Source organism: Canis lupus, chromosome X (genome assembly GCF_011100685.1).
Source record: "Canis lupus familiaris isolate Mischka breed German Shepherd chromosome X, alternate assembly UU_Cfam_GSD_1.0, whole genome shotgun sequence".
Classification (NCBI taxonomy): Eukaryota; Metazoa; Chordata; class Mammalia; order Carnivora; family Canidae; genus Canis; species Canis lupus.
In genome coordinates this window covers 18547860-18563201 of record NC_049260.1, presented here as the reverse complement: position 1 = coordinate 18563201, position 15342 = coordinate 18547860, and the positions used below count along the sequence as shown (strand labels likewise).

Genomic DNA, 15342 nt, shown 5'->3' with positions numbered 1-15342 from the left:
TAACACACATTCATGGGTTTAAAGGAGGCAAGAGAGAAGTCCAAGAAGTTCTCTAACCCAAAAAGAGGCTTGAGGTATGAGCTGGTAGAGTGAAGTGGAAGAGAGCTGCGAAAGGGAGCATTGCTCAGGATACATGACTGTCATGGCACTTTCTCTATGGGTATGGTGAGCTTTGGCCCAGAAACAAGGTAGGGAAGCTGGAAGTGGATTTTGAACTAAGCTGAGACTTTATTTATTTTTTAAATGATTCTATTTATTTATTCATGAGAGACACAGAGAGAGAGAGGCAGAGACATAGGCAGAGGGAGAAGCAGGCTCCATGCAGGGAGCCCAATGCGGGACTCGACCCTGGCACCCTGGGATCATGCCCTGAGCCAAAGGCAGACGCTCAATCTCTGAGCCACCCAGGCGTCCCAAGCTGAGACTTTAAAGTGGGGAAAAAGTGGATCCAGTGTGGTGATGGCCTTTGGCTATTAGCAGCAAAAGAAGCAGCTCTTCTATGGGAGAAAGTGTCTTAATTTAGGCAACCCTCACATGTGAGATCAAGCCATGACCTCAAAATCAAATAGCACCAGGGAGAAGAAAAACTGCAATGAGTCAAGTTCAGCAGAATCAACCACCACATAATAAGATTCCCAAAACTACTACTGATCCACAGATCACATGATACATGATATAGAACCATTATGTTTGTAATGATTTTTTAAAAAAGAAAACATTTAAAAAAATAAAAAGAAAACATTTGCAAATAAGTCATTAAGAATAGATAGGAAAATTTTGTAGATAAAATTAGAACTTGTAGAAATGAAAAATATAACTACTAGAATAAAAATGTGATAATGTACTCATAAGGTAGAATGCTATTCAGCTGTGAAGATGCATGAACTATAACTACATCCTGCATTTGCCTTTCTTGATTCTCTCTATTCATTCCTTCTGGGATTCTAACCAGGATGTGAATTTAATGCGAGTGATGGAAAATGTGAATCCATAGATAAAGAAAAGAGTGACTCTCAGTACAACAAATAAAATTGACTCATGCCAAGACACATTGTGGAAAAAACACAGAATAGCAAAGATAAAAATTTGTAGAAAGTATTGCCTCTTCTCCTGCTGAAATAGGAAAGATTGCCCACCAAAGAAAAAGTTGAAAAAAATCAATTGGAAGATCACCTGGATGGCTCAGTGGTTCAGCATCTGCCTTTGGCTCAGGGCATGATCCCAGTTCCAGGGATTGAGTCCCACATCGGGCTCCCCATGGGGAGCCTGCTTCTCCCTCTGCCTGTGTCTTTGCCTCTCTCTCCGTGTCTCTCATGAATAAATAAATAAAATCTATAAAGAAGACAATTGGATTGATAACTAATAGTCTACTAAGTAGCAAGATCAAAATGAGAAGAAGTACATAGAGAAAATGAAACAACCTAGAATTGTGTACTCGGAAAACTATCTATAAGGGGAAATGAAGATAAATTTGAATATTAATAAAAGCTATCATACCTTCACTAACACTGACTTTTGCTAGAAGAACTTCTAAAGAATGTTCTTCAGGAAGCAATATATCATAGTACAGTCTAAGCAAAGTAAACGGTAAAAACAAATATAAACCCAAGAATGATCAATATAAATTACTAATAACAATTACGATACTGAAAAAAAACCAACTTTTAATTTTGGAAAGATGTATTCCAAAGACCATGTACCAAGGTCTTTATATCATTTGTTACAGGTTAATATGTTGTTTAACTTAGTCATTGTTTAGTTAAATATGCATAATAACATTTCAAGGGTAAACATCAAAGAATAGAAATAGAATTATCAGAGGTCGCCTGGGTGGCTCAGTCAGCTAAGCGTCTGCCTTCAGCTCAGGTCGTGATCTCAGGGTCCTGGGATCGAGCTTTGTGTCGGGCTCCCTGCTCAGGGGGAGCCTGTTTCTCCCTCTCCCTCTCTTCATTCTTGCTCTCTCACTCTCACTCCTCTCAAATAAAAAAAAAAAAAAATCTTTTTTTTTTTTTTTTTAAAAGAAAGAAATAGGAAAACAATGAAGACCAAAAAAAGCACTGGGAGAAAAACCTCAACCTAAAATTGAAAGGGAAGAAAAAAAGATTTCTAAAAGCTTGATAAATAGAATTTAAAAGATAATAGAGAGAAGTCCTGATAGGTATTAAATGAGTATAAATAGACTAAACTTACCAATTAAAAACAGAATTTATTATACTGGATTAAAACAGAAAAACAACAAAGAGTTCTATGGTCCTTATGATAGGCACACCAAAAGCATATGGTGCAGAAGGCAGAAAACTAAACTATGAGAGGAAAATAGACCAAATAAATGGTGACTAAAAGAAAAAGAGGGATGCCTGGGTGGCTCAGCGGTTGAGCATCTGCCTTCAGCTCAGGTTGTGATCCCAGGGTCCTGGGATCGAGCTCCGCATCAGGCTCCCCACGAGGAGCCTGCTTCTCCCTCTGCCTATGTCTCTGCCCCTCTCTATGTATCTCTCATGAATAAATAAATAAATAGAATTTTTAAATAAATTAGTAAATCAAAAATAAAAAGAATCCCGGGGTCATTAACATCCTGACCCAACAGACTGAGTCAGAAAACACTTTTAGAAATAAAGAGGGTAACTACAAAAAGTTGAAAAAAATCAATTTGCCGGCAAGATAACATAATTCTAAACTTGCATGAACATGACAAATACATTGAAATTGATAAGGCAAAAAGTTAACACAATTACATGGGAAAGTTGATACATTCACCATTACCTATTTAGTGGAAAATTCTAACATACCTTTCTTGACTGTCAGGAATTTTTCAAATCAACCATAAAGAAAGAAAAAACTGAAAACAAATATCCACTTCTAGTCATGTAGGAAGAAAAGTATGATATCATAAATAGAATACTATATAGCTATGATAGCTATGAAAATGAATGAGCTGTAGCTGTAGTAACAGTATATATAAATCTCCTGAACATAATGAGCAAAAGAAAACAAGCACAAAAGAATATATAGTGTATGATTTTGTTTTATAACTTACAAAGACCCTAGTATGAGAAGTCACTTTTTAAATTCAGTATTTAGGTATGTGTTAGAATGGAGTGAGCTTTCCACTGCAGATAGGAAGACTTATTTCGAGCTCTTATAATTAAAACAATGTGGTACTGGAATGAGTTAATTAAATTGACAAATGTGAATGCATATGTAGAACTTTGATTACATGACAGATTGTGGTCTTGCTTATCAGTGTGGAATAGGACTGTTTGGTAAATGGCACTGAGAACAATTGATTACCCATGTAGAAAATTTAAAGCAATTGGATAGATCCTTAAAATGCACAATTCACAAAAAATCAATTCTGGAAGCTTTGAGACTCAAATGAAAATGCAAAGCTTGAAAACTTTTTTTTGAAGATTTAATTCATTTATTCATGAGAGATGAGGGGGGGGGGGTGGTGGGTGGGCAGTGACAGGCAGAGGGAGAAGCAGGCTCCCTTCAGGGAGCCTGATGTAGGACTGGATCCCCGGGACTCCAGGATCACTCCCTGGGCCGAAGGCAGGTGCTAAACTGCTGAGCCACCCAGGGATCCTGAAAACTTTTTTTTTGAAGAAATATAAGGATAATTTTTCTGACCTAAGTGTGTGTATGTGTGTGGGGGGAATTAAAACAAAAAATGATCTGAGCCTGAAACTAATTATGCATCCATTTAACTGCTTTAATGTGATGTACCATCATTCATCAGAACATATTAGAAAGAGAGGGAGAATGAAGCCACTGACTGGGTGAAACTATTTGTAAAGCATATAGCTAGCAAAGGATCACTGTCCAGAACATGTGAAAAATACAAATAAACAATAAAAGACAAACAACCCAGTAGAAAATTGGGGTAATTATATAAAACAGGCACTTCACAAGAAATGAAATATCTGTAGCCAATAAACAGATGAAAAGAGTCACAAATCTTTTACTAATGTGAATGCAAATTAAGAGTTGAAATAATATAGCACTGCACACACATCAGAAGGGCAAAATATTAAAAAGATTGACGAAGGATTTATAATAACAGGAGCTCTGTTATACTCGTCTGGCCAGAGTGTAAATTAGAACAACTTTGGAAGACAGATTTTCCCTATCTCTCAGCAGAACATTCACATACCTTTGAATACTTATATATCTAGGAATGTGATCTAGAGAAACTTACGCACATTTTTGTCAGGAGACCTGTATAGGGATTTTATAGGTATACTATTTGTAACAGTCCCAGACTAAAAATAATTCAGATGCCTAGAGATTGGAGGATGGAGGAATATATATTTGACCCTTCAACAACATGAGTTTGAACTGCGTGGCTCCACTTATACATGAATTTTTTTTTTTTTTTTTTTTTTTTTTTTAGGAAAACAGTGCAGTACTACAAATGCATTTTCTTTTCCTTACAATTTTCTTTCTTTTTATTTTTATTTTTTATTTTTATTATTTTTATTTCTCTTACAATTTTCTTAACCTTTTCTTGTCTCTGGCTTATTTTATTGTAAGGATACGGTATATAATGCATACTACATACCAAATACATGTTAATTCAGTGTTTTTTATTGGTAAGACTTCCTGTCAGCAGTAGCCTATTCATAGTTGTTTTGGGGGAGGCAGAAGTTATGCATGGATTTTCAACTACATAGAGGGTTGACACCCCTAACCCCTGTGCTCAAGGGACAACAGTGCACACATGCACACACACACACACACACACATATACATTGTATATAGTCTCAAACATATATATATATATATATATATTCATTTTTCTTACATAATAGATATTACCCAGTAGTGAAAAACGGATAAGCACAGCTACTTGAAACACAGATTAATCTTAGAGGCACAATGTTGGATAAACTAAAACAAGTCCCAAGAGATATACACAGAAATGTTAGGAAAAAACTTGAAAACAACAAAAAAATACCCGAGGAAATGTGTTATTATTTGGGCAAAAATAAATATGTGCTAAAACTATATCAAAAATATAACAAGGGAATGATAAAATTCAGGATAGGAATTATAAGAAGGTGGGACTGGGGAAAGCACATATGTAGATGCAACGTGTGGGTAATGATCTGTTTCTTAAATGTTATGTATATTATGCAAAATGCTTTGCATGTATGTTACATATATTCTCTTATTAACATTGCAAAGAGAATATGGGAAATATAAATCTAAGAAACATTAGTAGAAAACAGAACAACAGGAAAATAAAGAGTTGGATTATAAAATAAAAGGGGTTAAAATCTCAAATACAAGAACTCCTGTTCAGTTGCTAGGAAAAGGCCATAAATTTGGATGTAAGCCTCTTAGGAATTGAGACAAAGGGAATAATTGGTTACATGGATCATAAAACCAAGATTTAAAGAGAAACGGCTCTTTCTGGTATTGCACATGTATTTTTTACACTGGACCTACTTCAGTCTAAAAACTATGTAAAACTCTAATGATTAATATATTCCTAAGATCTCAATTCCTAGCCCACAGTTCCCTGATTTCTCTGCAGAGTCACCATAGGCTTTTGGCAGCCTCAGACTTGGAGAATGCCTCCCAAGGAGAATGCAGTAGAGCTTTTAGGAAAGTGGATCCTGCTTTTCTGGACTATACTCTCAGTCAGGTTCCTCTATTCCTTCCAGTTGATTTTCTAGAAATCCATGTGCACCTGTAAGATGGGTTAGCTAGGTACACGCTAATAGATTTGGCGGGCAACTACCCTGCATTTGTTGACTGTCCCAGAGAATAAGAGGAAGAAAGGGGGATGCAGGTTTGTTTTATCCCTCTGTTTAGGAAGTGTCACCAAAGACAAATTGTGACTTGGTAGATTAAGAATTCTTTTCTTCTTTTAAATATTTTATTCAGCTATAATCAACATACAGTGGTATATTGGCTTCAGGTGTACAATATAATAATTCAACAATTCTGTACATTTCTCAGTGCTTATCAACATAAATGTACTTTTCACCCCTTTTGTCTATTTCACACATCCCCCCCCCACCATCCACCATCTCTCTGGCAATCACCAGTTCCTTGTATGTAAGAGTGTGTTTTGTTTGGCTCTTCTTTGTTTTGTTTTTTAAATATCATGTGTGACTGAACATATTGTACTTATCTTTCTCTGACTGATTTCACTTAGCATTATACCCATCTGTGTTGTCACAAATGGCAAGATTTTATTCTTCTTTATGTTTGAGTAATATTCCATCGTATGTATATGTGCCATATCTTCCTTATCCATTGTCTGTGGATGGACACTGGGGATGCCTCCGTATATTGGCTAGTATAAATAATATTGCAATAAGGGGCGCATATATCTTTTTCAAATCACTCTTTTTGTTTTCTTTGAGGAACGACCCAGTAGTGGAATTGTTGGATCATATGGTGATTCTGTTTTTAATTTTTGAGAAACCTCCACACCGTTTCCCACAGTGGCTGCCCCAATTTGCATTCCCACCAGCAGTGCACCAGGATTCTTTTTTTTCTGTACATCCTCATCAACACTTGTTATTTCTTGTCTTTTTGATTAGCTATTCTGGCAGGTGTAACTTGGTATCTCATTGTGCTTTTAATTTGCTTTTCCCTTATGGTTACTGATATTGAGCATCTTTTCATTTGTCTGTTGGCCATCTGTATGTCTTCTTTGGAAAAATGTCTATTCAGATCCTCTGCTATTTTTTAATCAGATTATTTGAGTTTTTGGTGTTGTACAAGTTTTCTATATTAATTCCATATTGGATATATAATTTGCAAATATCTTCTCCCATTCAATAGGTAGCTTTTTTGTTTTGTTGATGGTTTCCTTTACTGTGCAAAATATTTTAATTTTGATGTAGTCCCAATAGTTTAATTTTGTGATCATATGGTTTATACCCTTTCTCTTGTTAATGTGCTGTATCTTATTGATTGGTTTGCAAATAGCCAACTGCCCTTGTATCCCTGGAACAAGTTCTTCTTGATTGTGATGAATGGTTTTTTTTTCCTGTATTGGTGGGTTCGGTTTGCTAATTTTTTATTGAGGATTTTCACATCTCTGTTCATCAGAGTAATGACCTTTTTTTTTTTTTTTTTTGTAGTGTCTATCTGGTTTTAGTATCAGGGCATTGCTGGCCCTGTAGAAGGAATTAGGAAGTTTTCTTCCTCTTCTATTTTTTTTGAAATAGTTGGAGAAGAATTGGTATTAACTCCTCTTTAAATATTGGGTAGAAATCCCCTTTGAGTCCATCTGGTCTTGGATTTTTATTTGTTGGAAGTTTTTCAATTACTGATTCAATCTCATTGCTAGTACTCAGTCTATTTGAATTTCCTAATTCTTTCTGGTTCAGTTTTTTTTTTAAGATTGATTTATTTATTAGAGAGTGGGATAAGGGCAGAGGAAGAGAGAGAGAGAGAGAGAGAGACCGACCTCAAGCAGACTCCCCACTGAGCATGGAGCCTGACATGGAACTTGATCCTATGACCCTGAGATCACAACCTGAGCCGAAATCAAGAGTTAGATGCTCAACTGACTGAGGCGCCCCTTCCTGATTCAGTTTTGAAGGTTTATGTGTTTCTAGGAATTTATCCTTTCTTCTTCTATTTTTTCTTCTAGGTTGTTCAATTTATGGCATATAATTCCTTATAGTATTTTCTTACATTCTTCTGTATTTCTGTGGTGTTGGTGTTTCTTCTTAAGTTCTGATTTTATTTATTTGAGTCCTTTCCTTTTTTATGGTTGTATGTGTATCAGAGTTTTACTAGAAGAATAAAGCTCACAGAACTAGTTACTCTTAGTAAGAAATAATTACAGTTTTGGAGACAATGCTATAAGCCATATAATTACAAGGTCAGATGAATCAGTTGCTGCCATAAACTGCTCTTTACAGCACTTCAGGAGAAAGACATTAAAGTAGGAAGGATAGGAATAATATGCAGGTGATTATTTGAATGGGTTTTAACTTGAGGGAGAAAAATATTCAAAAAATGAGTGGCATTATTTTCCAACAGACACTGTTTTAATGACATTTCTGGTTATCATATGTAGAAATATGCTTTTACCACATGACTAAATAAAAGGTGACATGGGAAACCTCCAACACTGTGACCCACTTCACTACCCAATCAGTATTTTTTCATGGTTTTCCCTAAGGCAGTAATAGGATCTTTGTTTTTTCAAAGGTAGTATATCATCAGACAAAATTGTACAAAGCCTAAGCAAATATTTAAAACTATTTTTAAAAGTTAGAACTGGAAGAAACATTACAGATCACTTAACCCAAACTTCTCATTTTACGAACAAGAAAAATTAGAACTGAAAATTAAATGACTTGCTCAAGGTCACAAGTCATGAAGAGTTAGTTGTCAGTAGCATCAGGCCTAACCTAGTCAAATCTGAAAAAGTATCTTCCTTTCCGTTTGAAATATCATGTGTTCCACTCTTCCTAGTGGACTCTTTCTCTTTCTTACCCTTTCAGTGTCTGCCTATGACAAATTACTCAAGACCTTTCTTCTCTGTCCAGAAGTCACTGCCATGCTAGTTCTGTCTTCCATCCTTATCCTACATATCATTGGTTATAGGTAGCATTAATATGCCTTTCCAGTGCTGAGTCTGTGTGATATAGTAAATTGGAAGCTGAGAGATGCTAGTGGAGAATGCTATAGTTTTTCTTCTTTGAGGGGTGCATCGAAGTTAACAGTCACCTTCTATTCTCTCGTTTTTTTGACAAATCTGGCTCATCAGTTTTGTTTATTTTTTCGAAGAACCACATCCTGGTTTCATTGCTATATTAGTCTCTAGATCATTTATTCCTCCTCTATCTTTATTTTCTCCTACTGGCTTTGGACTTTGTTCTTTTTCTAGCCCCTTTAGGTGTAAAGTTTGATTGTTTAGATGAGATTTTTCACAATTCTTGAGGTAGGCCTATATTGCTATAATCTTCCTTTTTTTAAAAAAAGATTTTATTTATTTATTCATGACAGACACACATACACACACACACACACACACACACACAGAGAGAGACAGAGAGGCAGAGACACAGGCAGAGAGAGAAGCAGGCTCCATGCAGGGAGCCTGACGTGGGACTCGATCATGGGTCTCCGGGATCATACCCTGGGCTGAAGGCAGCGCTAAACTGCTGGGCCACCAGGGCTGCCCTAATCTTCCTTCTTAAAACAGCTTTTGCTACATCCCAAATATTTTGGACCATTGTGTTTTCATTTTCATTTGTCTCCATGTGATTTTTGATTTCCTCTTTGATTTCTTGGTTGATTCATTCATGGTTTGGTAGCATGTCATTTTGCCTCCCATGTTTATGTTCTTTCCAGATGTTTTCTTGTGGTTGATTTTTAAAGTATGGGAAGTTAACCCTAGCTGGTTTTTCAAAGCCAAATGTTATGGCGATTTGTCTTCTCAATGCGGGTCCCCCATGTCTGAGGTGCTAGAGTCCAATCCTCTTCCTTCATAGTTATGGTGTCTCTCTGGTATGGAGTTAGTTTCTCTGAGAGATCAATTCCCGGCCACATCTTTGTCCCTCCTGCCCTTTTGGATTTGGTCTCCTCTCTGTGATGAACTATGGAAAATCCATTCTGTCAGCCTCTAGGTCATTTTCTGGGTTGCATCTATGTCTACACTGATATAGCTGTTAATCTAGGTGTACTCATGGGATAAAGTGGGCTTCAGATTCTCCTCTACTGTCTTCCCAGAAGTCTCTCCAGTAAGAATTCTTTTTATGCAGTTAGCCATTGGCACAGTTCTTTCAAAAGGAGCTCTTTATGCCTAGTTTTGAATATCATATATAATATGTAGTGTTTAATAATGATCAGTTACTGATGTTTACTTTTGTGAAGAATATATAAAGAGTTTGAGATTTGAGAAAACTTACATGTCAAGCGCATCCAGCACACATGGTATGTATTGTAAAGTGAAAACTCCTTTGCATGGTTTACATACCCTTTACATTCTGGCTCTCACTTATTTCTCTAACATTTCCTTGCACAGTTCCCCCACATAAAGTCCTGTATGCCAGAATTCTTACTCTTCGATGAATATTTCACTTCTATGTTGCTGGTGCAGTCTCTTCACCTCTGATGTTGTGCTGTCTTATTATCTCCATCTAGTAAACTGCTTGTCTCCTTCCAAATTCAGCTCCATTATTGGCTTCCTCAAAATCTCCACGCCTGGGGAAATAATTGTTCTAGTATGGTTCCATCATATCTTACATATATCCAGATTTTCTGTGTCTCACTCCCTATGTCTTTTTTTTATTGGAGTTCAATTTGCCAACATATAGCATATCACCCAGTGCTCATCCTGTCAAGTGCCCCCCTCAGTGCCCATCACCCAGTCACCCCAACCCCCCACCCACCTCCCTTTCCACTACCCCTTGTTCGTTTCCCAGAATTAGGTGTCTCTCGTGTTCTGTCATCCTCACTGATATTTTCATTAATTTTCTCTCCTTTCCCCTTTATTCCCTTGCACTATATTTTATATTCCCCAAATGAATGTCGCTCCCTATGTCTTAAGATGATTCTCTCCTTCAGTCTGAGACTCAGTGATATGATGTTAAGACATTTGTGTGACTACGTGACTCCCCTCCACCAATAAAATATTATTTATTAATAGTAATCACTTAATTTACCTGTTGCTATGCATGTTTTCCAAGGTGCTTTGATTTCCACTGTCTGTTTAATCCTCACTATATTTTGAAAGGAGGTATTATTTCTATTTTGCTAATGAAGTACCAGGCACACAGAGATGAAGTTACCTAAGAATGGACATAGTAATTTCACACTATCTAACAAAATTATATATGCATTTACCCTTTGACAGCAACTACACTCCTAGAAATCTATCTCAAGGCAGAAGTGGCAAAAAATATAAAATTATCCCTGTAACTGCTATTAATTAAATACTATTTATAATAATAGATTTGAAATAAGCCAGTGTTTATCAAGAAGTAACTGAATGAATAAACTCTATGGTATCTGCCTAAAAGAGTACTCCGTAGCTGTAAAAGGCAAGAGGAAGATCTGTATATCCTGTGGAGTGGTCTGCCTAGGACATCCTGTTAAATGCAGGGGGCAGAATAGTCTATACATTTCATTCATACGTGTGTGTTATTTTGTTTTTAAAAAGAAACAATGGAAAAGTAAACCAACTAATAAAAATGACTACCTGTAGGAGAAAAGGGAAAGGTATAGATTAGAACAGAAAAAGAGACTATATTTCTCTGAAACTAATTTTTTCTATAATTTTGACTTTGGAAATATGTAAATAGTTTATATTATATTAAAATTAAACATAAAAATCTTTACAAATTTAAAACATACTCACAAAAGTTGTTTTACATATCAAATCGCACCATAAACACATAAGGAAGAATTTTTTTTTTTGGGGGAAGAATTATTTTAAGTGACTTTAAAGCATGGTATTTTGATACTAGTCACATATGTTCAGTGAACAAAAAGAACCAAAAATAAATCTTAAACTTCATTCAGAAATCTGATTATTAGAATAATATGGGTATTGTTATTTTGAATCTATACTGAGAGAGAAAGAGAGCAAAATATTGTATAATTGTCACTAGGGACCAAAATTTTCATCATAAGACAAAAAAGATAAAACTATGTAATCATAGGAGTTAAATACAATCCCTGTAATCTTATGTATGAATCTGAAATATCACTATGAACAAAGGATTTAGGTTTCTTGTTCTAAAACTTATAAATTTCCAGCCTCAATTCTCAGAAGAGAGCACAGAAGTAATGATTATTCATAGCAGCAAAATTGTCATCTTTAAATACCAAATCCTATTAATTAACCAGAGTTCCTTGGAGAAATGGGTTGATTTCAGGTCTGAGGCAGGAAACATACAAGATGAACTTGGGATATCTAGTGCCAGAAAATCTAAGAAGCAGTGTCTATTGGGGTCCTGCTAAAGGAACACATAAGCCAACATAAGGGAAATCTGCTGTCAGAGTTGGAATAATTTGACCATTATATGACTAAGAAGTGCAATGGACACGTAAATAGAAGAGAATGAATGGTAATGCTAAAATTAGTCTAGCTCCTTTGGACTTCAGTAGAGAATCAACTTTTTATTCTGAAAATTTGTAAATAAAATAGCTTGCAGGGGAGCCTTCTTTTTAGAAGAGCTCCAACTAAATAAATTCATAAGGAATGGCAGTATTAGAAAATTATGGTTGTACAATCTCTAATAAAGTGCTGGATTTAGGCAGTAGTCATCCAAGGCTGCTAAAATTATTAAGTGAAAGGTAGATGAAGAAAATTAAAATTGATAGATGAGGCTGAAAACACTTGAACCCACTGATCAATCTTAGCATCACTAAAAGTGGGCAGCCAGTCTTCATGTGATGCCTTAAGGGATACAACAGAGAATAATACAGCACTCTTGAAATATCCTTGACCACAAAAAGGTAAAGGGAGGTGCAAAATTTAATCATACCCCTATATCTGACTTCTGGTTTGCAGGAAATACAAAGGATGGAAGAACATGTTAAATGGTACGTAGTTGATACAATCCACCAAATCCAGAGCATGGTAAAGTATACGGGGGAAAAATGACCAGCATTCTTTAGTAAATTCATTTCTTGGAGGAAAAAAGGAATGGAGGAACTATTATAAAAGAGACTTAAGAGATGTAAAAACCAAGTACAATATGTGGGGCATGTTGAGCTCTTCCTTTGGACAAATCAACCATAAAAAGAATTTGGAGACAATTATGGGAATTTGAATATGGATCAGATATTAGATGACCTTTAGAAATTATTGTTATTTTTAGTTGAGTTATATTTGAGGATACGTTTAAATGTACTCTCACTAAAATGGGTGAATTTTCTTGTATCTTAAGTATCTTGTTATCTTAATTATTTTTTTTAAATGTAATTTAAGAAAACTATTGTTTGTTAGGCATACCTCTAATATGTTCAGGTAGCTATACAATATTCAAGTAGAAGGGGAAATAGAGTGTACAGGTGAGACAGGATAGGCAATTGTTCCTGAATATTGAAGATGGATCCTGGGTACATGGGAGTTGAGATATTTATTACACTCTTATATATGTTTTTAAATTGTCATGATAAAAAATTGTAGAAAAGGAAGTAAAACAAGGCACATCCTATTAGTAGAGTGGCAGCCTAGCACTTTTGAGCCTGGTTTCTTTGTAGTAACTATCATTAAGAATTAGAGCTAAGAGGGACGCCTGGGTGGCACAGCATTTGAGTGTCTGCCTTTGGCTCAGGGCGTGATCCTGGGATCCGGGATTGAGTCCCGCATTCCCGGGATTGAGTCCCGCATTCGACTCCCTGTGTGGAGCCTGCTTCTCCCTCTGCCTATGTCTCTACCTCTCTCTGTGTGTGTCTCTCATGAGTAAATTAGTAAAATCTTTTTTAAAAAAAGGATTTTGAGCTAAGAGCAGGCAGGCTTATTAAATCTGTAAGACAACATCCTGCCTTCTAGGACCTTACACATGGCTTGAGGAGATAGAAATCATCCGCAAACATCTCTAATGCAAGGCACCATGCCAGGAACCTAGAGATACTGATCTACTTCAGGTGTAAGTCCTATGGTTTTCAGCCCATGTCTAGGGACCCTGAGACTACAGGCTATGAATGGCTGTAGGTGGGAGGGGATGTTCCCTCCTGCTAAAAGGCAGGACATTTGGGGGAGTAGAAAAATTGGCCCATGCTTTAGTATCTGAAAAGAATCTACTAAATAGTAACCTGAAGTCTGCATTAAACCCAGTACAGTCCCCACCTCCCCAATCTATTGTGCTGCAAATTTGAGAGGAGAAGCATTTGCTATGCTTTTCTGTGCTGAGAGCTGAGCTGCTTGAGTTAGCTCATCTCCTCCAAAGGGACAGACAACAGAATTTTTGCAACATAAACCATACCTTGTTTTATCAGCAAGCTGAGGGGCTCAGTGTGGTTAGGGATGACAGCATTCCAGTGTGTATCCTGAAACTGTTGTTTGGGATTGGGGTGCTGGTATAACTGGTGGTAGTAATGCGTGTGAGTTTGTGTGTTTTCTGCTATTGCATAAAAATAGTGAAAATTAAATAGACAAAATATTTCACCATCTCTGAGGAAGAATAGGAACAGTAGTTTTGTGGATGGTGAGAGTACCAGCAGTGGCACTGGCAAGGGGAAAAAGCACAAGCTTTGAGGAGCTTCAGAATTAGCTAGACACAGGGGAAGGGAACAAAACAAGAGTGGCCTACTTCAGATGGCTGTGATAGAAACCTATCCTAGGGTGCCTGGGTGGCTTAGTCGGTTAAGCAGCCTTCAGCTTGGGTCCTGATCCCAGGATCCTGGGATCAAGTCCCGAATCAAGCCTACTTCTCCCTCTGTCTCTGCCTCTCCCACCTTTCTCCCTCTGTCTCTCATGAATAAATAAATAAAATCTTAAAAAAAGAAACCTATCCTAAAGGAACCAAATTGAATAGTTGATCTACTGAGGCCATAGTAGAGATATGAAAATAATCACACTGAGGGGAAAAGAAGTTAAACAAACCCTGACTAGGGACTGGCGGTAGATGGGCATAGGGACACTCAAAATGAGTCACTCTTCTCAGTGGTTTATAGATATTGTTGGGAAAAGAGCAGAAAGAAATTGGAAGACCTTAATTCTGTACCCATGAGGACTTTTAGATTGGAGTATGGGAGCTAGGTTATGAGAAGCAGCTATCTTCCTGAAGTAGGGACCTGTTTAGATATTAACAGAAGGCAAAGAGGAACATATCTTCAGTATTTCATTTTATTGCAATGATATGTTTTATATTTTAAGAATAAAAATGGCCTACCAACTATAGCTCGTACATCAGAGAAGTTTAAAGCAACAGGAAATCACTTATTTGGAGTAAAATTCCCTGGTTAAAGAAGGTGTTCTTCCTCTGAAGTTCTCCGTCTTCTTGCAGAGCCTGCCTGCAATGCAAATACCGCACAGAGCCAGACTCTATGTAAGGCTCTAAAGAAACACACTGTTAACAATAGAATGTCTCTGTGTGAGAGAGGAAGGGAGGGATGCAGACCAAAAGGGTAGCTGAAGAATGTACCAGATCTCTGGAGTTTTTCCATGATGCAATCATCCCCAGGCTGTAATCACCCTCACTGACCCCCACATCCCACTGTGTTTCTCCTCACTCACGCCACTTTTCGTCAGCACCTTCCTATTTAGCAGAGATCCCCATTTCTGATACTTCGCGGGGGCTAATTATCTTCCATTTATCTGTGCAGCCCTGCATTTGCCATCTATTAGTCCAGAAACATAAATGATGTAAATCCTTTTATATCTGGCTGCACCACCTAATTATTCCT

The 15342-nt window shown here is 36.8% G+C and overlaps 1 long non-coding RNA gene across 1 annotated transcript in view; it reads left to right on the top strand.

Annotated features, from left to right (window-relative positions):
- Positions 1 to 12633, top strand: part of LOC119868173 — a 74157-nt gene extending 61524 nt beyond the window's left edge. Inside the window, exon 4 of the long non-coding RNA XR_005385920.1 lies at positions 12500 to 12633. This is a non-coding gene — a long non-coding RNA (uncharacterized LOC119868173). The remainder of the gene's footprint in view (positions 1 to 12499) is intronic.
- The last annotated feature ends 2709 nt before the right edge of the window (positions 12634 to 15342 follow it).